A 26,427-nucleotide genomic window follows, 5' to 3' on the forward strand; every position below is an offset into this window, starting at 1 on the left:
GAATGAAATTGCATCCAGTTTGGCAAAGGATATTTTCAGTTAGTTGTTTACATAGACACAAACACACATGTACACAAACAATATTTTTATATTATGAAAACTATCAAAATCCCATTGATCTTACTTAAAATGTAAGATTACAAAGTTATATAGACATTCTACAGGATATCTTCCTATCATATTTCAGTATTGGAATATCCTACCTAATTTAAAATAAGTGATCAAACTATTTAATTTAATAACCATTAGCTGGTCTAAAGTTAAGTTTCAATTGGAAATACCATTTTTGTAATGTTCTAGTTAAAAAAATAGAGCAAAATATTAATGTTCTGAGCTAAGGAAGAAATCATTTTTCTCATCTGAAAATAAGTCAACAAAATTTCCTATCCTTTGTGAATTTAATAAGCATTTGTTTTATTGAAACTAAGAAGGAAATGAGAAATAAATGTTTTCCTTGCTATATCATATGCTTCTGTCACAGTGATTGTTCCTCTTTCTTGGGATAAGTGCTGAAATATGATGTGGTATGGCTGCATTCTTAGTCATTTCCAGATTCTATTCCAGGACATTTGGGATAGAGCCCAAGAGCTTAGCATGTTTTCCTTTTTTCATGGTAAAATTGTGCAAATATGCATTAGAGTGTGAAAACAAACAGTCTAATACATTTTTGCAAAGCTCTTTATGTTTACTGTTTATTGCAGATACCAGATCCTAATTAAAAATGCACTAACAAAAGCCAAGATACAAAGAACAAAGATATCATGAAAGCTGATATTTTTTGAAAAAAACATGATTAATCCTCAGGGATTTTTTTATTCTTCATCATCCCCTGTACAATTATAGTTTATATGACAATGAAGAGAATGTAATATTAAATATTATGGTGGACTTCACCAAACTGTATTAAAAAATAAATCATGCTGTGGTTATATTTCTGTGAATTTAACTTTTTTCCAAATACCATAGCTGTATCCAAACCTCTTTCTTTGTGTAGGTTTTAGTGTTATCCTGAAAAAATGATAACACTTTTAATAGGTTTAAGTTTAAAAAGGGAGTGAGGTCAACTGAATTTTGAATTTAATAAATAACTAACAATTTTTCAAATTATATTGCATACCCTTTTGTAAGTAATGCTAATAATCTAATATTTCTCAGCATGGTGCCCTCCAGATGTGTTAGCTATCAACTTATCCAGTTCTTAATGAACGTAACTAATTCCTAAGGATTGTGGGGTTGAAGTTTAACACATCTAGTAGAACACCAGATTGTGAAAGTCTGCATTAATATACATTGTCAAAGCTAAATCAGAATTATCTATGGAAGACCTATTTTTGTCATGACAAATGCCAGAAGAGGAGATTCCACAGAACAGGAACCAGCTTTGGAAATGTATGGAAAAGATAGGTTTTATTTCTAGAACTTCTTTTTTAAAAACAGGCAAGAAAGAATTGACAAAAACCTGCTATAACGAACTGCTGCCACTTAAAATTTGAGTTCATGGTAGGCAAATACAAAATGGTTTGATCTAAGTTTTCTTTTTGTTTGTGTGCATGAATTAGATAAGTCTGGAAGGTGTACATGAACTTTACCTGGTTTGGATATATAGCTGACTGCCTTAAATATTCATCTGAATCTTGTTGAACTGAAATTACATTATTGTACTGGATATTTTTTTTTCAAAAGTTTTGCTTTGTAAAAAAAAACTTTTGGTGATTATGATAGACTTCTTCAAACTGAACACAAAAATAATTACATAGGAATCTTGAGAAATATGAAATTCACTTTTAATGACTTAATCACATAATATTTCCAGTATGCTACATGAGTTCAACAGGGCTAAAAGTGTTTTGATGATGATTTTCATCTGCATTCAGTGTTTGATGCATCTCACTGCAATGTCCAACAATAGCCAGCATCGATGGATTCCAATTGCTCTGATTAAGGCACCAGGTTAGAAAGCAAGAGCCTGTGAGAGTTCAAATTCCGCCTTAGTCATGAAAGCCAGTTGGGTGACCTTGGGCCAATCACTCTGTCTCAGTCCAAATCACTTCACAGGGATATTGTTATGGGGACAATAGGTGGAGGGAAGTATTTTGAATATATTTGCCACCTTGAATTATTTGTAAAAATAATAAAATAAATAAAATAACATAAATGGTAATAATAAAAGTAGGATATATACAGTATAAAACCATTTCTCCATTGTGACAATGACCTGGCGAACCTTTTCACCATGTTTGTCACTGATTGTACCTAGAAGTATAAACGGAGAAAATGAATCTTCAGTGACATGTTGCACTTCATGGTTTTGTATTCTGTAAGGAGTTTGTCATCCAGCTGACTTTGATGCTCTATAGTCGCCAAGAAACTTCTCAACAATATTTTTTAATGCTTTCTAGGTGATTTTCTCTGGCTTCCAGATTTTCAGTTTGTTATTGATGATGTATCTTATCTGTGGATCTTTGTTGATGCCTTCTTTAATCTTGGCATTAGTTTTCTTGGAAACATTCTGTTTCAAATAATGAAAACCTTCACCTTCCTTGTTCATCACTTTCACATAAACTTATATGTGAAGTGGAGGCAAAAATATCTTTGTTAGGTCAACAAACGAGTTCGTGTGCCATATTTTTCTGTACTGGAATCAATTTTTTTTGAAGTGGCCATTTCTTTTTAATATAATATTACACCCTTGCATAACTAATTCACAATAGTATTTGGTATATCTGAGCTACATTCCAAGCAGCAGAGCCACTACTTTCAGATCTTCACAGATATTCTAATTATACTAGAAGTACAACCGTGTGCTGATGTGCTTCAACAACAGTTACATGTTTTTGTATGTTTCTTTCATATGTGCGGTATTGCCAACAAGTACTAAAGGAGGTATATTGCTGTAGTTTAAAAACAGAAAATTTCTGTAAAATGATATGTGACAGGTTAAATTACAGTATATATATTCATGATTAGTATCAAAAAAATCTATAAGGTACATAATCTTAACCATATCCAAATTCAGATTTGCAAAGCTTAATTATAATCAGCATGATGGGTAAGATAAATTTATATTCTGATACAGAATGGGTTGTCCTTATGTGGTTCAATTCCAATTAGGAAGTTGGATACAATATACTCTACAATATACAGATGTTCTGCAGAGATCATAGGTTCAATTTCTGGTATTTCTATTAAAAAATGGAAAAGAATCTATGGCTCTTCTGATATTGCTGAGTGCAACTTCTGGCATCTCACACAGTATCATTGGGCTGAAACTGGAGGAGTTTGAACAACCTATGGAAGACTATGTTCCCTGTCCATGAAGTAGAAGGAATAGTACACTGACTGTGAACTTGTGTACCCTTGCATAGCTTGATAATACCAATGCATTTATTTCTATTATTTCATATCGAATAGCATAAACCCCAATATCTTCCTAAATTGCAGTACTTTTATCATATTTATATAAGAATAACTTTTTAAACCACATGAAATTAAATTATTGCATGGCTACGAATCTCTGTTTTCTCCACTTTTAATAAAAAATACCCTACTACAAATGAATTATTTTGCAGTAGACTGGAATCACCTTATCAGAGCACAGTCCCTAATCCAAAGTTGCTGCCAGTTTTTGCCCTATATATCAACTCCTTCCTGATTTTGGCAGGCAGTTGCTGATGCCACACAGCATTCCCAGTTATTTATTCAGCTTTAATACTACAGCAAACAGCTTTGCTATGAATGCTCAGTAATTCCATTGGGGCAAGCCATTTTGCTGGAATAACCTCCAAATAGAAGGGTGTTGGCAGTAGTTGATAGAGAAAAGATTCCATGTTGCATTCAGTTTCCCTCACTTTATTGTGAAAGCTTCATCTTTTGTATTAGCTCATCTTTTGTGTGCAGATCTTTAGTATCTCCTTTAGGATTTTAACAACACACTCACTGGTTTATAAATTCCTGCCATTGGATTTTAAACTGTTCTGAGGCATAACACTTGTATCATTATTTATCTAGGACTTTTTCTATAATAAATTAGATGCAATTATATTTAATATCATTTGAATATTTTCATTGGATGAAATCATTAAGAGGATAGAAGTGGGAAGCTTTAAGAACAAAAGGCAGTGTGTGAATCAGTGCATAGATAGGTTGGAAATAAAGATGGTAGACAAAAGCTAGAAAAGTAGGGAAAAGTATAGTGAATGCTATAGATGTAAACTTGATTTAGTTGTATTTCATTTACATTTTTATAATCTGTCTCTTTAATCCCCTTATTATTTCTGATGCCTTTTCTGCATTTCATATGACACTGTTTATTGCAACAGATAATAGTGACATGGGTCTGTCTGTCTGTCTGTCTGTCTGTCTATCTATCTATCTATCTATCTATCTATCTATCTATCTATCTATCTATCTATCTAATTAACTAACTAACTAACTAGGCTTTTATGATCACATTTTTCAGGGTTTAACATGCTTCTTGGGTTGTTTTCCCCTTTAGAATTTTCATCCATGGGATCTTTCCTAAATTCTCTCTGAGTTTGGTTAAGGTTAGCTCTTTTAAAGTTTAAGACACTAGTTGGATTGCTTTCTATTGCTAGTTTTTGCATTATATTAAATTCTAGTATGATGTGGTCACTTTCACCCAAGGTTTCGGCAATTTCAATTCCCTCTATTACTTCTTCTCTATTTGTAAGGATTAAGTCCAGTATAACTTTATGTCTAGTTCCCTCCTCCATCTTTTGGGTCACAAAGATGTCAGCTAGGCTGGTTAGCAATCTGATTGATCTCCCGCTCACTGCACAGTTTGTCTCCCAGTTGATATCTGGATGGTTGAAGTCTCCTATTACTACTGTGGTATGCTTCCTCCATACGTTTGTTAACTAGTTGGCAAAGAGTTCATCTATTTCTTCTGATTGATTGGGTGGCCTGTAATATACACCTACGGCAATGCCACTTTTTTGTCTTTTATATTGATCCATATACATTCTGGAGAGATTTTATCTTTGATCACATGCATTTCTGTAGATATGTAGTGTTCTCTTATATATAGTGCAACTCCCCCTCCTCTGTTTGTAGACCTTTTTCTTTTGAACAATTTGTATCCATCTATCAGTCCATTCCATTCATATGTTTCATCCCATCAGGTTTCGGTTATGCCAACTATGTCATACCCTCCCTGGTGTACTATTCGCCCTGTTTGTTCCCGAAGTTTTGAGCATTTGTATATAAGCATTTAAGACTTCTATGCCTGTTCATGGATATGTTTTCTGCATCTCCTGATTGTTGTTTGAATTTTTCTTTTTTCTCATCACTGCCTACTTCATTGTTTGATTTGTTTTCTTGGGATTTGTGATTGTTTTTGGGTTCTAGAGATTCTAGAGATTGGTTACCCTTCCTCTTCAGTTTTAGTTTAAAGCCCTCCTGATGAATTGGTTTTCACTTTAAAAATCTTTGTTGAAGAAAAAACTGTTCATATCGCTCCCTGTAATCAGCAGCATATTTAAAAAATGATTAGATATAAAAAAATAAATTACTGCTGTTTAAACAAAGGGTCTACTTTGGACTTCCTTGGTATTCTCTGAGCTTGGTTCTTTGCTCACAGATATTTTATTATTGAAAAAGGTAATATAATCAGAGTGAGTGGGTGTGGGGTTTGCTTCCTATTTACATACAATAACTTGCCCTGCCAGTGTTGGTAGGGGGTAGTTTTATCCTTGATAATTTTATATACATTTTATTTTATTTTATAGCTATTTTTTGAAATCAGGTCCGTGGACCAGTACGGGTCCACAGCATGCCAGCAACCAGGCCACAGAAACAAGCAAAGCCCCATTCACGGAATGGAGGCAGCACACAAAAACAAGTCCCCTCCAGTCTGTGGAAAAACCTCTCTCCACGGAACCGGTCCCTGGTGCCCAAAAGATTGGGGACCTCTGGCTTATATATTTAATGGGTTTGTTGTGAGGATAAAGAGAAGAATTATGTAGAATTGTGCTAAATTAATGAAATATTTGAATTACCAGCCTTCTCTAGCTGACCCATTCTGTAAAATCCTTAGACTGTCCTAATCATATAAAAAAGTTTATATTTGAACAGGACAATTGCAACTGATTTCAGAAAGTGCAGTTATGTTTGCACTAACTGTAAAGAAAAAGTAAGCCATGTCAAGCTAGGTGTTCCCTTAGAAAACAATCTGAGTATCTGAGAAAAAAATATCCTTCTGACAGTACGTAATCAAAATTGGGAGCTGCCTACCCACAATACTCAAGTTATCAATAAGACTTTAATTCTTAGCAGGTTTCATTTCCGATAACCCATTTCTTAAATTTAGCAATGTGACAAAAGACATTTTTCTGCTGGAATAATCTTTTTATGTTTTTGTTTTAAATAACTCTTCAGAAAAATCTAACTAAACCTCAGCCTTTTCTGAATTTTAGTTTGCTTAAACCACTATTAAGACATGTTTTATTATTGGGCTCAATGTTTTGAGAATATTTTATGCTTATATTAAGAGCTTGAAGAGCTTAAATGTTTTATGAAGTAAATGGTTTTATGGATGTCTGTGAAACAGCACAGATGGATTTGGCACACACAGTAGTAAGCATATATTACATTACCTTGGGTGCTTTATTTAACTTCTGTTTTGTTCCATTAAAAAGTTGTGAAAAAGTCATGATGGAGCTTTTAGTTGTAAAACACTTTGTGGTATAATCTGCGGTTAGACAATTAATTCTATCCAAAATACCATGGCTATGATGAAGAACTTTAAAAGAGTCACAGATAATATATCGCTTTTCCATAAACAGATAATAAAAATAAATCTATTTTGCTTCTGACTATTCTCAAGGTTCTGATAAAAAAGACAATAGCTCCTGCCAGTTGAAACTAGTCTATTATTTTTTAATGTTGCAGTAAGAACAGAAAGTAATTATTAATATTGGATGCTCCAAAGAAGCTTTAGAATAGCATAGCAACACGGCTGGTTGTAGCAGTGAAGAGAATAACAAGAGAATGACCAAACTCTGAAATGGTCTTGAAATGATCTTGGGAGATAGGAGGAGGAAGAGTTGGCAGCCTAGAAAACCGTAGACTGTGTTGAAATACCGCAAAAGGTATTTCAACACAGAGAAGGAAAAGGGACATGGGAAACCTCTCAAAAGAGATTCTGCTTAGTTTTGGGATAAAAATAAAATAAAAATAGAGGGGTAAAATACTTTCAGACTTTCAGGATTCTGGTACTATAATCTTAAAATAAAGGTAGCACTGGTATTCATAATTTGTGCTTTTTGAAGACTGACAAACTCTAAATATCAAAGGCTCCTTTTTTAAATCAGGGCTGGGGAAATTCCAGCTTAGGAGCCAAATTTAGCCATATAAAGTTCTATGTCTGGTTTACTCCCCATCTCTCCAGGTAGAACTGACTGTGAAGGCATTTGTAAGTATCTTGAGGTGGCCTTTTAAAATTACTCTTGTGTAGGAGGGAATGAATTTGTGAATGTGTATAAGACTCTGAATGAGTATTTATGAGTATGTGAGTTAGGTCATATATCATATGAAACCCAGTTCACCTTTGTTTCTTCAACAATCAAAGTGGGTTTAAAGAGATCTTTGAGCCAGCACATTTATAAGTTTGATTCACACTTCCTGCTTTACTCACCATGAGGATGGAGTCTTACTATATTAGGAGGAAAATAACAGATGAAGCTCAGGCTGCTAGGAAGGTCCACTACCAATTTGCTTCATGAAGTGTCTATAAAAATAGTCAGTGCTTTTTTTGTAAAAAAAAAAAAAATGCCGGAACTCACGCACAGTCAAAAGGGCTCCAGTCAAAAGCCCTTTAAGGAGTGGGGACGGGGGAGAAGAAACCGCTTTAGGGAGCTTCCAAGGTGCAAACACATGAGCAGCATCAGCTGATGGACTCCATTGCCGCGGCTTTGAGAGGGCGCTTGTTCACAGCCGGCATGTCTTCTGCCACCTCGTCCTCTTCCACCTCCAGAGCCAGAGTGATCGAGGTGGCGGTGATGCTACTGCTTTGGAAGTGCACCTGGTCTCTTGAAGAGATTCGCTCCAAGAGTCAGACCTGATCCCTGGTGGCCAACACAGAGGTGAAGACAGGCAAAATCACTTCACGGCTATGGATCCAGGTTCCGGAGGCTTTGAAAAGGCTTCCGGAGCCCGGATTGGGCCACTAGGGGGGCACAAAATTGCTCTGCGGCCATAGATCTGAGCAGCAGAGGTCTTTTCCAGGCCTCCAGAGCCCGGATTGGGCCGCAGGGAGCTGTGAACGCGTCCCTGGCATCAGATCGGAGCGGCAGTAGGAACCACAGCAAAGAGAAGACATATCTTTTTCAGGTAAGTCCCGCGTGGCAGGAAGGGAAGGGGAAGCATGAGAGTGTTAAGTGAATGTTCTGAGATTACCTGTACTTGCGCTGGCTGCTTAGAAGGAACCAGTTATTCTGTTCAAAAACGCCATTCCATGCGTTCTCTGACAAGAAGAGCACTGAAAATAGTATTATTGATTTCTGTTATAAACATTGTCACACCTGTTGATTTCTGCCTCTTTTCTCTTCTTGAATTAAAAGATCAGATTGGAATGTGAGTTATACAATTTATGAGAGAGCCAAGGGTCTTAGTAATGGGATAAAAAGCTTGCATTCAACTAATTTCTGTAATGCTGTTAGATGCAAGAGAGCAGGCCTTGGTTTGGCTTGATCATTTTTAAAATTGACAATTGACTATCACTTTTAAAAAGCTAGCCTCTGATTTTAATCTCTATGAAAATTCAGGGATGCTCCTGAATACTGATGATTTTACTAGATTTCATATTCAAGTTGATAGCTAAATAGTTTAAACAAAGAATAAATAAAGCTTGGTTTTCTGTTTAAGTATTAATAGGTATAGGTCTTATCATAATAACGACTATCTCAATTTATCCTAAATCTCACCCTTCCTCTATTTTCTGAATTAAATGACATAAAGCATAAGAAAATAGAGGAAAGAAAACAATAGAGGCCATACATTTTTTAAAAATTGCATAAGAAAATAAAATGACAACGAAGATTGAAAATCTTTAGTTTCAGTGATTTATGCAGGACTTAATACCTTTCATGTATATTTAATATTCCAACATGATGCTCAGTACTTTATGGATCTAGATGCTTACATGATTTCAAATTAGAGTATTCAAGAGCATTCTTGAATTTTCATAGAGATTAAAATCACTATATGAAACATTTTTTTTCCAGAAGGTACCCTGCCATAAATCTGGCAGTTGTGATTTTTCTGCCTTTGATACATCAGTAATGGAAGGCTTGCACTTGATATGAATGTGCTTCTACAAATGAACATATTTATTTGAAATTTAATGAAAACAATAATATAAATGAATAGCCATTTCATTAAATATATTTATCTATGAAAATACTTGCTTTCTTTTAGAAATAAGAAAGAATAAGTGCTATCATTTGTGGCTCCTTATGTGCACTAGATGACAGGTTAGAGCAAAGATTCTCAATTATCCAGGTCATGGTTATCCCCAGGGCTTTTTTTGTCATAGAACGCCCAGAACGGGATTCCGGCACCTTTTTTGGATGGAACCTTGTAGGGCAGGCTTGACGGGTTGTATGATGTGTGTGAGCTGCGGCACCTTTTTTTTTTCTTTTTTCTTTTTTTTTTACAAAAAAAGCACTGGTTATCCCAAAGATACTTTTTTACAAAAGGCAACTAGACTTTCTTGGTTTTTTTATTTGATGACATTTCATTTCTCATCCAAGAAGCTTCTTCAGTTCATTTTAGTTCAGAATGTACATTTGAAATTTTGAATGAATAAGTCTGTCTCCTTATATGATATTATTATGGTTGGTTGCACAGTCAGCTAGACATTTAGATTGGATTTGGCATTTTTAAAGGTATCGTAGTTGCCTTTTGCAATTGACCAAAGGTGATTTTTTTTCAATGTTAATGATGATCAAATAGTTGATCCGATAGTTTTGGGATTGCACCCAAGGGGCCTATTGCTATTGGTACTATCTTTGGGGGTTTTTTTGCCATAGTTGTTTTATTTCTATTTGCAGGTCTTCATATATTGTGATTTTTCTCCTACTCTTTCTCTTTTATTTTGCTGTTTCCAGTATATCACATATTGCCATGTCCAGTATACAGACATTTCTGTCTTTTTTGTCGACATTATTATATTTCAAAAGAAAGTAAAAAAGAATGAGAGGGGTAGCACATAAAATATGATGTTACTAAGTAAAGTATTATGGGTATCAGGTTGCATCTGATATCTTAAATGGTAATTCCATTTTCCTTTTACCTATTCATTTTGCTTAGTTAATTTATTCATTATTCAGATATAAGGGGTTTCATAGCCTCTTTAATACCTCCTTTGTTTTCTTTCCTGAAGCATATCCACGCACACAGGGGTAAAAAGAACAATACAAAGTCAACACTATACATTATCTTCTCCCAAATTACAGTTTTTAATTTTTGTTTTTTGTTTTTTACCTTTTTGAACTAATGGCTTAGAACTAATGCTTTTTGGAAAATTACAGGGAGATTTGCAAAATGAGACTTACTCAAAACACAGTGTTATGCTCCAAATGAGCTATACATCACAAAAGAAAGTAACAATTTTAGAAAAATAAGTATCAGATAGACGCATTTTGAGTTCATTTTCCTAAAAGGTAGACTCCCCTCCCCTCTCAAAATTAGCTTCTATTTTACGTGCCAGTAAATGATTAATGCCTCCCTTGGTGAGGGAAGGACATTAAATCAAGGCCTAAAAGCATTTGATTTACAGTTTTCTGGCTCTATGTGCAAATCACAAAATTTCAAAAAATATAGACATAAATAGTCTTGATAGAAAAAGATTGCAAACCTTTCATCTAATTGGTATTTTCATTTGCACCTTTTTCTGATACGGAAATCTAGTAAGGCCATTCTGTGACTGAATTCATTTAATGTATTAAAAAGTGAGTTTTAAACAAGAATGATTCTAATTATTTTTAGCCACCTATATGCCTTGGTTCATATTATGCTAAAGCTAATCATCAGACAAAAAGGGGGGAAATTTAGGTTTAGCCAAGTAGCATCTAGATCTTTCTTACTTAAAAAATGGTGGAACTTTCTTCAGTTATTTGTAACATCATGGATATGTTCATAGAGGTGGGATTTTTTTTTGCAACAAGACAGGCCACTCCTTTTTTCTAGGAGTTATTCCCTATCTATCTAGATTTGATATTCCTTGGGGAAGAATTTCATCCAAATTCAATACTAACCAAATTTTGCCCTGGTTTTGGAAGATGAGCCAATGTTGGCTACAGTCTAGAATGCTAACAGAATTTCATTTGCATAAGGACAGTAAGGAACACAATTCATACTCAATATACATAAATTGGAATTAATGGATACTTTATCCATATCAATATATTTGGCAGAGAAATCAAATTGATAAGAAAAGACGGAAAATGGAAGGAAGAATGGAACAAACTGATCTGCTCAATGCCTTATAACTAAATACAGGTAGTCCTCAACTCACAATAGTTCATTTAGTGACCGCTTGAGTTACAATTACCATTCTTTATACATAAGACATTGCAGCATCCCCATGGTCATATGATTAAAATTCAGATACTTGGCAGCTGACTAGTAGTTATGATATTTGCAGCTATCTTCTAACAAGCAAAGTCAATGGGAAAGCCAGGTTCGCTTAATGATCATGCTACTAACTTAACTGCAGTGATTCACTTAACAACTGTGGTGAGAAAGGTTGTAAATTGGAGCAAAACTCACTTAACAAATGTCTCACTTAGCAACAGAAATTATGGGTCAATTGTGGTCATAAGTCAAGCACTACCTGTATGCTAGAAAGAAGATAGAATAATAGAAAAAGTGAGATACTTTTCCCAAGTGTAGAACCAAATCCACAAAATAGTTACAGCTTTATTCTAAGGTTTTTTGATTCTCTAGTTGTCAGTTCTGATACAGCAAACAAGGAAGACTTTTTGGTATAAGGAAAACAAATGATGTTGTTTATATGTTGGATTTTTCCAAGAACAATGAAACACAAAGGAAGACATAAGCTTGATTGTATCTTATTTGCATTTCATTTAATGCATCTTAGCTGGATCATCCAATTTGAAGGGCTCAGTTTCTCAGAAAATTTTGTAACGTCATCAAAATATGGTATTTGACCATCTCACAGTTTTTGCATAATAAAAAAGTAGATGTTGATTATAAAACATATCAAAACTTTCTGACAGCTGATGACTAATAACTTTTGATCTTTTCAACTGCATTTACTATTCACCAATAATTACCGTATATTCCGGAGTATAAGACGACTTTCTAAACACTTAAAATCTTTGCAAAAGTGGGGGGTCGTCTTATACGCCGGAAAAATATTACTCAGCAAGTTTTCTCTTCTCCCCCCCCTCTCTCTCACTCAAAAAGAGTCCTAGGGTTATTATTAAAACCAGCCGATCAACTAAAGATATCTCTGAGAGTACGATAGGCATTATCTGGCTGTTGTGACGGTAAGATTTCCTGGAGGTTTAATCCCCATTCTATAATGCTACATTGCAAACCGTCTCCTCTCTTCTTCCCTCCCTTTTGCATCCCAATTCCTTGCCCACCCCTCCAGAACTGCGGATTGGTAGTGGCCATCCCCTGATTAATTCATTCAAAGGAAGTAGAAAGGAATGGCCCATGTAATGGGGAAGGGGGGAAAAGAATTGTAAGGTGTTTTTTTATATATAATGAAAACAAACCTAAGCATCTGCGTCCATTCGAGGCACTTCTCAGTGCTTCTTCATGCAAGCTTTTCAGCGTTTACCTCTCACTGCCGGTGAGAGTAGCTTGGGGGAGGCGGAGCTTATGGGTCTGGAAGGGGAGGGGTGTCAGCTAAATTCCTCTCGGATTCATGAAGCAGGAATGGAGTGGGAACAGAAAACAGCTACACAATCCTTTTGCCTGTCGACTTCCACCGAGCTTATGCAAGCAGTTTCTCCCCCCCCCCCTAAATAAACTTGCATGGTGCATTTGTGATGTTATTTATGACAGATCCTGGCTGGTCAATCTGGCTCCCATCTATAAGTACTGTAGTGCACTGAGTTTTAATAACAAATTAAAAGGAAAGCATTTACTCCCCCCCCCATTACCTGAAAAGGGGGCAACTTATCACATTTATGGAAATGCAAGTTTTCGAAGGGCGAATGCCTTTCTTACTTAGTTTATTAACTGCTTCCTTTCCTTCTTCCCTAAACATTCTGGCTGTCTCCAATTTCATTCTTGGTAGTGTTGCTTTAAAAAACTGCTGAGAAGTCCTTTTGCAGGCAGGGCAATTTTCATCAAGGTGTGTGTGCGATTGACAAGGCAGAGCCTTTGACAAACAGGCAGGCTTTCTGCTCACTCAGCTTGGAGGGTGGAAGACTGAATGGAGGAGATCCCTGCGTGCAGCCTGCTTGCTCCAAGCCAAAGCTTGCTACTGGGGGGAGAGCAATGGAAGGGACCCAGGGAGTCACACGCATGCCTACACGTGCACGCACACACCCTGAGCTACTCATTTGGACTTACAGGTGGCCAATGAGAACTCAGAAACTGTGCTCCCTTTCCCCCTCCCTCATGGAATTAGCTTGTCCATTTTTTCCCTAGGGCCTATACAGGAGTAGGCAACCTTGGCTCTTTTATGACTCATGGACTTCAACTCCCAGAATTCCTGAGCCAGCATAGCTGGCTCAGGAATTCTGGAAGTTGAAGTCCATGAGTCATAAAAGAGCCAAGGTTGCCTACCCCTGGCCTATAAGATGACAGGAAGGGTTGGGCAGGCAGGGAGAGCTGATCCACCCAATCCAAGCAGGCTTTGTATACAACAACCAGCCAAGGTTCATCACTTGCTGTGATTGGCTGGTTGTTGTATACTGGGTACATACAGTACAGCACCAGTATCTGTACCAGTTCATACAGTACAGCACCAATACATACAGTACAGTATACAAATGTCCAATAGTCAAGACCCCATCATGGCTCCACCAGCAAGAAGAAAGAAATATGAAGCCAGTTTCAAACTTAAAGTTGTAAACTTTGCCATGGAACATAATAACTGCGCTGCTGCAAGACAATATGGAGTTTTTCTGCTAAGTACCTTTATGTCATAAGCATTTGAATTAAAATTACCATATTGAAATCAAATCTGATGTTTTTTAATTTTTATTTGGTGTGCGTTGAAAGAGGGGTAGTCTTATACGGCGAGTATAGCCCAAACTCTATATTTTAACTGGAAAAGTTGGGGGTCGTCTTATACGCCCAGTCGTCTTATACGCCGGAATATACGGTATATTGTTAAAATGAATTAGTCAATGACAGGAATATCCAAATATTGTCCACTGCATGAAAAACTAAGTTATCTGATTTGTGGGAACTAACTTAGAACAAAGGAGAAATTTCCTAACAGTTTAGAACAATTAATAAATGGAAAGACTTGTTGCGGGTACTCAAACACTGGAGGTTTTAAAAAAGAAATTGGACAACCATTTGTCTGAAATAGTATAGAGTTTTCTCCTTGAACACGGGGTTGGACTAGAAGACCACCAAGGTGCCTTCCAACTCTGTTATTTTGTTATTATTTAAAAGAAAGAGAAAGAGAGTTACTTGTAACTTTACTTTCCCAAATATAAATTTTATTGCCTGGGAATATTGGGGGTAAATGTGTTTCATTCAAACAACCATGTACATTCTGATCTTTAGGTAAAATAAATTCAGATCCCATATTTATTTAACTGTTTTAAATCTTCCTATCCTCCTTATCAATCCTCCTCCCCAACTTACTTCTTGTAATTGAAACAAGACAGATCCAACCTTACAATCTGTAAGACAGGACACAAAATGAAAGAGTAATTGGAGGACAGAAGGAACGAAAAAATTAGACACAATTAAAAAAAATTAGAAACAAAGAATTTTTTTCCCCCATGCCACCACTCTGCTAAACAACTAATTCCCACACACGGTCTTATGCCCTGGGATGTCAAACCACTTAGTAGAACTATATTACTATTCTCCATGGACATCCATTTTCCAGTATCAATACTCTTCCTGCTACTTTAAAATCCAACTTTCACTTCATAGAGTGTTACAGGAATACCATGGCTTATATGATTATAATCTTTGTAGGTTCTTTGTACACATCATCACATTTGAATATCTTTCCAAGACCATGGCTTTTCTATCAAGTGCTAGTTTTCAGAATATTTCTTGACTGTTTGTTCCTTTAATGTTGATTGTGCTTCTAAAATTTTAATTTTGTTCTTTATATTTGATTTTTTATATTTAATTTTAGTCCCATTTTCACTCTGTTCCTTGACTTTTATTATGAGAACTTTCAGTTCTTTTGCATTTTCAGTTATCAGAGTAGTATCATCAGCATCATGCAATCTGCTATCTTCCTCTAATTTTAAAACCACACATCTTCCTTTAAGTTGAATAAATAAGAGAAAGTATATAGCCTTGTCACTTTCCGTTGCCAACTGGAAGTCTGTTTTACCATTCATACTATGGCTTCCTAACCTCTAGATATAGCTAGAGCTAAACTTATTTTCTTTTTCTCAGAATTATTAAACAAAGATGGCCATAGCATATATGTAGACTTGCCATCACTTCTTGCATATTGAAACCTTCTGCATAACAGAGGGTAGTTCTCAGGAGAATGAAATTTCAGATTTTGGACATGAAGTAAGTAAATATAGATGCATATGAAAGTAACTGAAAAAAAATCAGAAATACTTAAAGTAGTTGGTTACCTAAAGTAGATCAGCAAAACAACATTTCAATTGTCTACTTAAGTCAATAACACTCAAATAGATTTAATCCAAACTTATAATTAAAAAGACAGGTTGTTTTCTTATAGATACATAATCCCTCAAGCACCTTCTCCTTTATCTGGCAGTAAAATTACAAAAGTGATAAATGAAATTACTACCAATGTACTACTATTACATGACAGCCCAAAACATGTGTCTAATGTGGCTGTTTCGTGTTGTTGAATAATAAAACTTAACTCTTAGTCTGTAGTCCTGGCCCCAATACTAAGAAGTAAACCCTATCATGCTGTATTTTTTATAATTAGAAATGTATAGGGTTTCACTCTAAATCAGTGGTTCTCAACCTGTGGGCCGGGACCCCATTTGGGGTTGAACGACCTTTTCACAGGGGTCGCCAAACAACGCAGTCCGCCATTTTTTCCCCCTTTTCCTTAGCTGTGCTACTTCCTTTTATTCTATTGGCTTTTGAAAGCCAATTGAATAGACGCTCTTGAATAGAGTCTAATTCTATTGGCTTTCAAAAGCCAATAGGAATTGTCCAGGCTGTCTCTGCCCTGCTGAGCACACCAAAAGTCCCATTCTGCAAACGGTGCTGACCAGTTGACTTACGATCGGTTGAGTAGTCCTCGACTTACGACCGGTTGGGGGTCGCGGCATTAAAAAGGTTGAGAACCACTGCTCTAAATATCCTATTGTTTCAAATTGGCATGTGTGGTTTTTGTTTTTGCCAGGGCTTTTTTTTGTCATAGAACGCCCAGAATGGAGTTCCGGCACCTTTTTTGGATGGAACCTTGTAGGATAGGCAAGGCAGGTTGTATGACATGTGTGTGAGTTCTGGCACCTTTTTTTTTTTTTACAAAAAAAGCACTGGTTTTTGCTCTCCAAAGCAACAAAGTTATATCATAAATGGACAATAATAACAGAATAGATAAAACTATCTGAATGATTATATAACTGTATCCTTCATAGGATTAGGTTATTGTTATTGTTGTTTGGTTTACTTATTCTTTTCTTTTATAATTAAAGTAGATCATTGATCATTATATATGAAATAAAGAGCCCAAAGTTTCTAAAATAAATAAGTCCTGCACTGTGACCCACTATTTTTATGGAGTTGATGTCTGTCTATCTGTCTGTCTGGCTGGCTGCCTGCCTGCCTGCCTGCTTGTCTGTCTGTCATCTCTCCATTCATCATCTGTCTGTCTGTCTGTCTGTCTGTCTGTCTGTCTGTCTATCTGTCTATCCATCCTTCATCTTTAATACATCTGCTTATTGCTTTTCTGTCAATGAGGTTTATCATTAATAATAGATTGTTCAGTAGTTGAAGCACCTTAAATTTAATTCTCTTTCTTGAGATCTTAACAGCCATAGAGAAGGTAGTGGGAATTCAACTCTTCATTGCTATTCTATGTATTTGTTCATTTATTTGATATATTGACACTGCAGTTTATTAAAAAGCAAATAAATAAGAAAAACATATGAAAATCTAGACAATAATGCAACTGGAAAAATATTAAAAGCCATTAACAAAAGTAATACAAACAACATGTAGAAGATTCAGTGCTATATCATTTAATACAAGGACATATTTCTCCATAATGGCCTCATCTGGTTTGCTTGTGGTATTTATGTCACCGTTCAATTTAAAAAAAGCTTCCATGTAGCTAAAAAAATGGCTAATAAGAACACTAGTAGTAATATGCTGCAGCTGATTCTGAGACATCGAATTAATACTTAATAAATGATAGGTTAAATCATATTATGAAATCTGCATATTTGTGAAAAGCCAGAGTTAGAATATTATGTTAGTTGAAAAGTAAAAGCAGATCATACAATTGTAGTGTACAGAAATGGCTTTCAACAATTGGCAAAGTCCTTGTGGGGAATTTTACTAATGGAAAAAGCTCACACAACATATCTTTGTCAGGCCAGTATTAGACAAGAAGGAAAATCAAAACCATTTCAGTTCGGCATTGGGCATCCACAAACAGAGGGTTTCAAAAAGTTCAAGATGGCAGACATAATGTCATTGAAATTAAGTCCCCTTTGTTAGGTACATTGCATGTGCAACACACTCAAAATGGGCAAGGCTTCAATCAAAAAGTTCTGACTTACTTAATAACTTAAAAAAAATCCTGCTCCCAAAACAACTTGAGGACTGGTATCTTCAGGATTTGAGATACAAGTGCTTAGCTCTTTCCAAAATATAGAAAACTAAATCCCTTGTTCAACAGAAATATATTGCATTTTGGGAGTGAAAAACACCATATGCTATGGAAATTATTTTGTGAAGTTCCTTAACATTTAATAAAATATCTAGAATATACGGTAAGTGTATGACCATCATTTGATTTGAACCTGCCAGATAATCAATGCATTATAATCTAATCATGTAATTCATATAAGTCAGTACTCTACTTTCAGTTTGCTTTCTACATATTCTGCAGTGAGAAAATTGTTTTGATTTACATCCAATCAATTTATACTTCAAAATCCTAAAGTGATTCAATATTGTGTAGACCGAGCTGTGTGAATATTCAGATATCTAAATCTTCTTTTCTATGTGTTTAATCTGAAGTGATTAGAATAGATTAATGCAAATAATTCCAGTTCTATTTGCATCTGTGTCTATTTTTTCAGCCCTTCATAGAAATGCTAATATAATAATACTTTGTTCATGAGCTAGTTATTAGGTTCATTATTACTATAATGCTGTCTTTGTAATATCTGCTGATACAGAAGAAAAATACGATATGTTAACTGAGTGTTCTTTGAAGATTAGCAAATGCAAGTGAAAGTATGATCTGGTGCTAATATGGTTTAAATCTATTAAAGCCACAACCTCTTCTGCAAGAATAGGAATTATTTTATGTCATTAACAGCAATTTATTTGAAAGCATTCCTTAAAATTCTTATGTAACCAAGCAAGTTGAGAATGATGGGAAAAAGTGAAGTCTGTACAATAATGTTTGTATGGTTTTTAAAGGTATCTTGTGAAAAAGTCCCTGTAGTCTTTACAGAAAATTTTTATTACACAGCTTTTACTAAAAAAAATAAATAATATCCACGCATATATCTTTTACACTGAAACTACTGTATTTACCTAAACAGGCAGAAAGGGACTGATAGTAATAATCAAGAAGAAATAATATGGGGAGAGAAAAGAGGAATAAGAGAATTAAATTTACACATGAGATCTTAGTTTTAGAAATAATAAAATTATGGGTTCTGTCTTAAAAGAGGCCACAACATTGTTTAAATCCAATTATAAAGAAATCTAAAATTGAGCACTTATTATTCCTGTAAAGTTTTGTCCTGTTTTATAAAAATCTAAAGAAATTATTACAAAGATTTTTGAGAGTTTTCATGCCAGCCCATACAAAACATGAATCATATTTTAGGCTCCAAATTTGGTAACAATCAAATTATTATCCAGATAATAATCCAAAGAAAGAATGAACTAATCATGGTATCTTTCCTACTGGGTAGTCCTAATCCTTACCAAATTATATGGCCACCTAACTATTATTTTTGTTTATAGAATTGTCATTAAACATTCAATGACCTCATGACTTCCATACATTTTAATTAAGTTGGAATTGGTTGTTTCCCATCCACACTTGCACAACTTCCAGACATAGGACAGCTTTGCTTAGTCAGCCTGCGGTCAAAAAATAATTGGTCCAAAGCCACAATCATCAAATGCCAAGTCAGGATTCAAGACACACATAGCTTGGGTTAGCTGGTGGTTATTGTCAATAAAGAGACTTGTTGCTTTTCTTAAATAGAACCGTTATCAGTATCACTCATTAAGAAGGGTCCTGACACTTTTTTGCAAGGAGCATCTAAGAATGCCTTTGTTTTGCTCTCTTCTCTGCATAGTGGACCTAATGGAGGGTGTGGCAACTCAGATTCCTTATCTTTGGATATTGATAGCAACTTGTTGATTATTAGGTGACCCTATTTTAACTGTCTGTAGGTCCTCAGGAAGTGGTTCATAGAGATGGTTGCTCATTGTCAGTCCCCTTATCCGAATCTGGATTCACCATGACACCAACTACCATTTTCCTCCCCCCGTTGTTGCCATAATAATGTGGGAAGGATGAAGGAGAAATTTCTTAGTTTTGCTTTTCATCCAAGAAGTTCTTGAATGAGAAGTGAGACATCTTCAAAAAAACCCAGTCCAGTTACATTTTGGGACATCTTGAGAAAGAAGGAGGAAACATGCTGCCTAGGAAATGGTCAAATAAGAGGGGCAGCTCACAGCTGCATAAAGGGCAGAGAAAGAGACTGAGAAGGGATGTTCTGAAACTTCCCAGGCTATAATTGAGACAGTGGGAAATTTGTGTTTTACAATTTGCAAGATTTTGTTAATGTAGACTTACAATAAAGTAGAATTAGCTCATCTGCTTTTGTTTTTGGTCTGGTCTACGGGAAGATTAACAGAATTGTAGCTCAGTACTCCTGAGTAAATCATCATTTGTGTCCATGCTCAGTAATCAGTAATATAGCTATATAATGATATAGGAACATGGTTTTTTTTTTGTTCTATGTGTAAGCAAAGTCTAGTTCAAGTCAAATGATTGCTGTTAGACCTCTTACAATTTGCCTACTGAATGAATAAATAGATAGGCAGATTATGCTATTAATATGGCTATGCACTACATTTTACAACATCTTGAATCTCCAAGGTCCTATGCAAGGGTTCTTTTTGTAGACTTCAGCTTGGCATTCAATACCATCATTCTGGATATTCTTCTAACTAAACTGATTCAGCTAGCCATGCCTGATCACACTTGTAAGTGGATCATAAATTTTCTAACAGATAAGAAGCAGTAGGTGAAGTTAGGCAAAATCACATCAGATATACGTACAATTAGCACAGCCCCCCCCCCAGCTGTGTGCTCTCTTCACTTCTGTCTCTATACCAATTACTGTGTTTCAAAGGATCCCTCTGTTAAAGTACAGAAGTTGGCAGATGATACAACAATGTTTGGTTTCATTCAAGAGAACAATGAATCTGCATACAGACAGGAAGTTGAACAACTAGCCTTGGGTTGTGGCCAGAACAATCTTGAATTGAACACACTCCTATTCTACTCCTTACAATACTAGACAACATAGTATCAACAGTTTCTAGTTTCTAGATTCTATAATATCTCAAGACTTAAAATGGACACCTAACATAAAAAATGTCATCAAAAAAGCACAACAAAAAATGTTCTTCTTGTACCATCTCAGAAAGCTCAGATTGCCTAAGGAGCTGCTGATACAGTTCTACAAAGGAATTATTGAGTCTGTCATTTGCACCTCTATAACTATCTGGTTTGGCACTGCAGTCAAACAAGACAGACACAGACTTCAGTGGACTGCAGAAAAAACAATTGTTACCAGCCTGCCTTCCATTGAGGATCTGTATACTGCACGAATCAGAAAGAGGACTGAAAATATCTACAGACCCCTCACATTCTGGACATAAACTGTTTCAACTTTTTTCCTCAAGATGATGCCATAGGGCATTACACACCAAAACAACTAGAACAAGGACACCCCCCCCCCATTCTATCATTCTGCTAAACAACAAATTCCCACAATACTGCCAAACTACCTAATAGGACAATATTACTATTATCCTTCTCATCTTTGCTATTATCATTCCCATCTTTCCTATTACCTATTTCCTTATCGTCTTATGACTAGAACTTTATTGCTTGTATCTCACAATTTATATTGATTGTTTTACCTACTGTCCTAGTATGATTTATGTTGATTGTTTATTTAGTATCCTATGACTGAGTGTTTTATCTTACGATTTATGATGAATGCATTTTATAATTATGATCATGATTTATCACTTGTTGCTTGTATGTACACTGAGAGCTTATGCATTGGATACAAATTCCTTGTGTGACCAATCACACTTGGCCAATGAAGAATTCTGTCCTGTCCTGTCCTGTCCTGTCCTGTCCTATCCTATCCTATCCTATCCTATTTTTAAGTGCTTTTCCATTCCCATATTTCATGGTGTATTTTGAATTCCCCCCCCCCCCCTTAGCACATAGCTCTTAGATTTTCTAGAGGTCCTCTAGCTAAGTACTAATTAGATTTTACTTTGTTGAATTATATGAATCAGTCAAAGTCAGCTAGGTGCTGCCACCTGCTGTAGGTTCATACTACTCTATGCATCTTAGTTACTTTTTCTTTCTTCTCATCATGATTCATATTGATGAGAACTTGGGGAGTTTGCTCTGATACATTTGTAATGGATTTTGTTATTTGGCCATTAAAGAACATTCATCAGAAAGATTATGGGTTAAATATTTATCTGGGTTAAACATTCAGCACCTTCTTTTGAAAGATTGCTTCCTGCTTTTTTGTTGTGTAGTTCATCACCTCCGCACAGAAATGAATGGATAGTGATCTCTTATTCATGTCCACAATTGTAAGCCTGTAGTGTGTAAATCATGGTTATTGGTATGTTATGCAATTTCTTTAATTTATTATATATTAATATATATATATTAATTTGTCGCCCATCTTGTTGTATTCAACCATGTTCACAAGACTATGCAATTGGTTAACAAACTGTAGCTCAGTGTAATAAACCATATCATAATAATAAGGTCATTTGGTAAATATTTCATATTTCTGAAGATCATCAATAAGTTGTCTCTAAGAGAATCAACTTCCTCACTACCACTAACTTATTCTCTTTTTGGTCTAGAACTGATTTCCATGGTACCTAGAGAAAGGCTTTTCGTATAAGGAGGCAGAAGCATCTTCTCATTGTTGTCACCTGCATATTCTGAAAGAGCAATACAACAGTAAGAAAGAAAAACAGTGGCATAGCCAATGGATTTACAGTGAATGGTGAGCCTTTATAACAGGGGTCTTCAAACTTGGCCCTTTTATGACTTGTGGACTTCAATTCCCAGAATTCCTCAACCAGCCTGCCTGTGGGAGTTGAAGTCAACAAGTCATAAAAGGACCAAGTTTGAAAATCCCTGCTTTATACTTTCCAGTCAAACATGCATCAGAGGCAAGCTGTTTGCAACTGCAGTCCCTCTTTTGCTCCTTGAGACCCTTTCAAATATAAACTTTGCATCATTTGAAGGGGAGAAACAAAATTCCCATTTTAATTTTAATTTCCCAAACATTCTTCTTAGACAGGAAATATTTGAATATACTACTAACACTTAAAAAACATGTATAAAAATCATTTCAGATAGATGAGATTAATTTCAGTATAAGCCTTAACAGCATTTCTCATGGATTAATAGAAGCAATGTCTTCATATTACAATATATGAAAATAAAATTATTATGTAGAATGTTTGGTTTTTATTCTATAGCTTATTTGGGGCCATATTAATATAAGAACACTTTTACTAAGAGCTAAAATAGGACTTTAAACTAATTTTGATACTTTGTCATATTAGCTATTTAAAATTAATCTTATAGATATATGCATATGTTGACCTTAATTGTGCCACAACCCCCAGCATCTCATGAACAATATCACAGTAGTTGATAATCAGGGTATGCCAATAAATAATTAAAAAACTGTTTTTCAGTTACATAAAGTATTTGAGATATAGTTATATTGTTAACAATTTTCAGACATCTTACTTTGGGCTAAGTTTCTTTTTTTGCTTACACGAATGATTCCTTCACGGGTGTCAAACTCGACATGTCATGTGATGTGTCACGACATATCGTGACTCTTTTTGCATTGCTGGTAATGGGGTGGGCGCGGTTTCAGTATGATGAAACTGACCCATGGGCCGGCAATTTGACACCCCTGCCTTACTTAATTTCCTCACACTCGCCAGTATAAAAAAGTTAGGTTACAAGAATGATTTAAAAGCTCTACTAGTTAAGCAGCAGCAGCTGCAATCCAGTTGGCTATACATGACCTCTTGTAGTTTTGTGCCCAGAGCCCTCTTGAACTAAATAAGTACACTCAAATAAATGAAAGATATTTTCATCCATAAACCACAGACATCAAATTCACTTAGATCTATTAATAAGGCATCAGCAGAAGTCAAAGGTTTCATGAAGTGTTGATGTTACAATACACACAACAGAGTTAAGCTAAAGCCTTTAGACAGCTGAGGAAAGAGAAAAAGGAAAGCCCGGAGCAAGGTCCAGTTAGGAATCTGGTTTCAACTACACATGCAAAGTTCAATCCCTGTCAGACTGTGTTCCCAGGTTTCCTTCCATTTCTGCCTGGACACAGGCTGTTGGCTTGTACAGGCACTGTGGAAAAATGTGAGATTTGGCTTGCTCAATATTTAACAACCTCTTTGCAGAAATCAAATAGAACCAACTAAATTGCATGCCTGCTCTGAACATTTGAGTCTGTGTAAGCTTAAAATGATCTCAATTCAAAATGTTTTATGCACTGCTCTTGAATTATCCCATGATTCCCTACAGCTTATTTATGATGATTATCTAGTAGTTCTGTCTCATGAACCTAAAAGCAACCACGTGTATTCTCCATTTCTCTACAACTATACGTTCTCATCAAATCTTTCCCATTGGATATTACTTCATCCATCTTGTAAAGAATGTGATTGTGCAGTTTAGAGTTAAAGAGACTATTAGCCTACAGAGCCCACCTCCTCTTCTCACTGTAGTAATCCAGATTAAAACATCCATGACAAATTGTTATGTCTTGGGCCAGCAGGCACAGAGTGCAGCGATTGGCCCGGGCAGACCATGTGGATGCCCGGGATAAGAAAGGCTGCTTCCAGTCTTTGCAATGATTGGTCAGCAAGGTATTATGCTGCCTGGGACAAGAAAGGCTGCTTCCAGCCTTTGCAATGATTGGCCAGCAAGGTATTGTGTAGGGGGGCTATAAAAGGGGGCCGCACCATTTTAAAACCTGTTCTGTTGGTGTTCCAATAAAGGAGACTGTTGGAACTCATTGCTTCGTCTCAATGCCTCTTTTCCTGAAACAGAACATTGGTGACGAAGGTGGGATACCTGCAAGGCAAACAGATTAAAAAGCCAAGCTGACTCACCACAGGGGGGCTTGCAGTTCAGAGAAGTGTGGCTCCTGGAGATTGACTTAGCCTGCCAGCACTGAGACGCTGGAAGTGAGCTCAGAAAAGGGGGCCTCTTCTCAATCCTTGCAGCAAGAGGCGTGGACGAAGTTCCTGGGCTGAAATGATGGCAAAGATAGGCCGGCTTTCAGAATTTGACACAGCTCACCCAGAACGCTGGAGCTCATATGTGGCCCGGGTGGAGAACTACCTCCGGGTGAATCAAATTTGTGAAGATGACCTCAAAGCTGCCATGCTGCTCTGTGTGTGTGGGCAAGAGACCTTCAAGATTGTGGAGAATCTGGTCGCCCCAGCACTACTGGAATCAATCACCTACACAGAATTGAAGAGGATGCTTCGAGAGCATTTTGAATCCAAGCTCTCAGTGATTGCCTGGCAACACGCATTCGAGCAGAGGGACCAGAGGCCTGGTGAGTCTGCAGCAGAGTTTGTTGCGGCCTTGCAACAAGCAGCTAGCCCTATGAATTCAAAGACTTGGAGGAGAGAGTGAGGAATCGGCTGGTCTGTGGCCTGCAAAGCTGGGAGTTGCAGCAGAAGCTCTTTGCAAAGGAAGGCCTCACATTCCAAGATGCGCTGAGGGAAGTTTCAGCCGAAGAAGCAGCAGGCGGAGCTGTGAAGGCCCTGCAGCTCTCCAAGCCCCCTCAAGTTCCAGCCACCGTCCATCAAGAGATTGCTCATAAAGAATCCGAACAGGATTCAGAATTGGAAGTGGACCGGCTGCATCAGACTCCAGGGAGAAGGCCTCACAGAGGGAAGGCCCAGCCAGCATCATCCCCTCGGTGCATCGGGTGTGGAGGCCACCATCACCGTGCAGACTGCCGTTTCCGTTCCGCCATCTGCAGGGCTTGTGGGAGGTAAGGCCACATTGCCTCCATCTCTTTGGGTCGCCAGAAGGAACGTTACCCAGAAGAATTGCCTCAGAAAGATACCAGAGTCCCCACCCAGCTTCTGGGTGTCACATAGGAGCATTTTTAGAACGGGGGTCCACAGGCCACTTAGGAAGAAGCTTCACATCAACGTGAAGTTGCAAGGGGTCCCCTTGTCGATGGAGCTGGACACTGGGTCTGCTCTTTCGATCATCTCCCTAGACACCTTTAACAAGGTCTGCAGCAGAAGCGGCCTATGGGTGAAACTCAGGCTGTCAAACCTCATCCTCACAGATTTCCAAAATTCCAGAGTCAACGTGAGGAGGGAGGCCACACTCAAGATGCAGTGTAGGAATTTTGAGAAGCTACTGGATGTAGTTGTGGTTTGGGGAGACCATATGAGTCTCATTGGACTCGACTGGTTTGAGGCCCTGGGAATTCAAGTGATTGGAATACATAGCGTGCAAACAACAGGCCTAGCTGGGGTCTGCAAGGAGTTTGCAGATGTGTTTAGTCCAGAACTTGGCTCCTACAAAGGCCCTCCTATTTTTCTGAGGCTAGACCCAACCACAGCCCCCATTAGAATCAAGCCACGCAGGGTGCCCTTTGCCTTAAAGGGAAAAATAGATGCAGAGCTGGATAAACTGATTCAGCAGGGTATCTTAGAGCCTGTGGACAGTAG

The sequence above is a fragment of the Crotalus tigris genome, unplaced genomic scaffold (assembly GCF_016545835.1).
Source record: "Crotalus tigris isolate CLP2741 ecotype Arizona unplaced genomic scaffold, ASM1654583v1 scf7180000018184.2832721, whole genome shotgun sequence".
In the NCBI taxonomy this organism is placed as follows: Eukaryota; Metazoa; Chordata; class Lepidosauria; order Squamata; family Viperidae; genus Crotalus; species Crotalus tigris.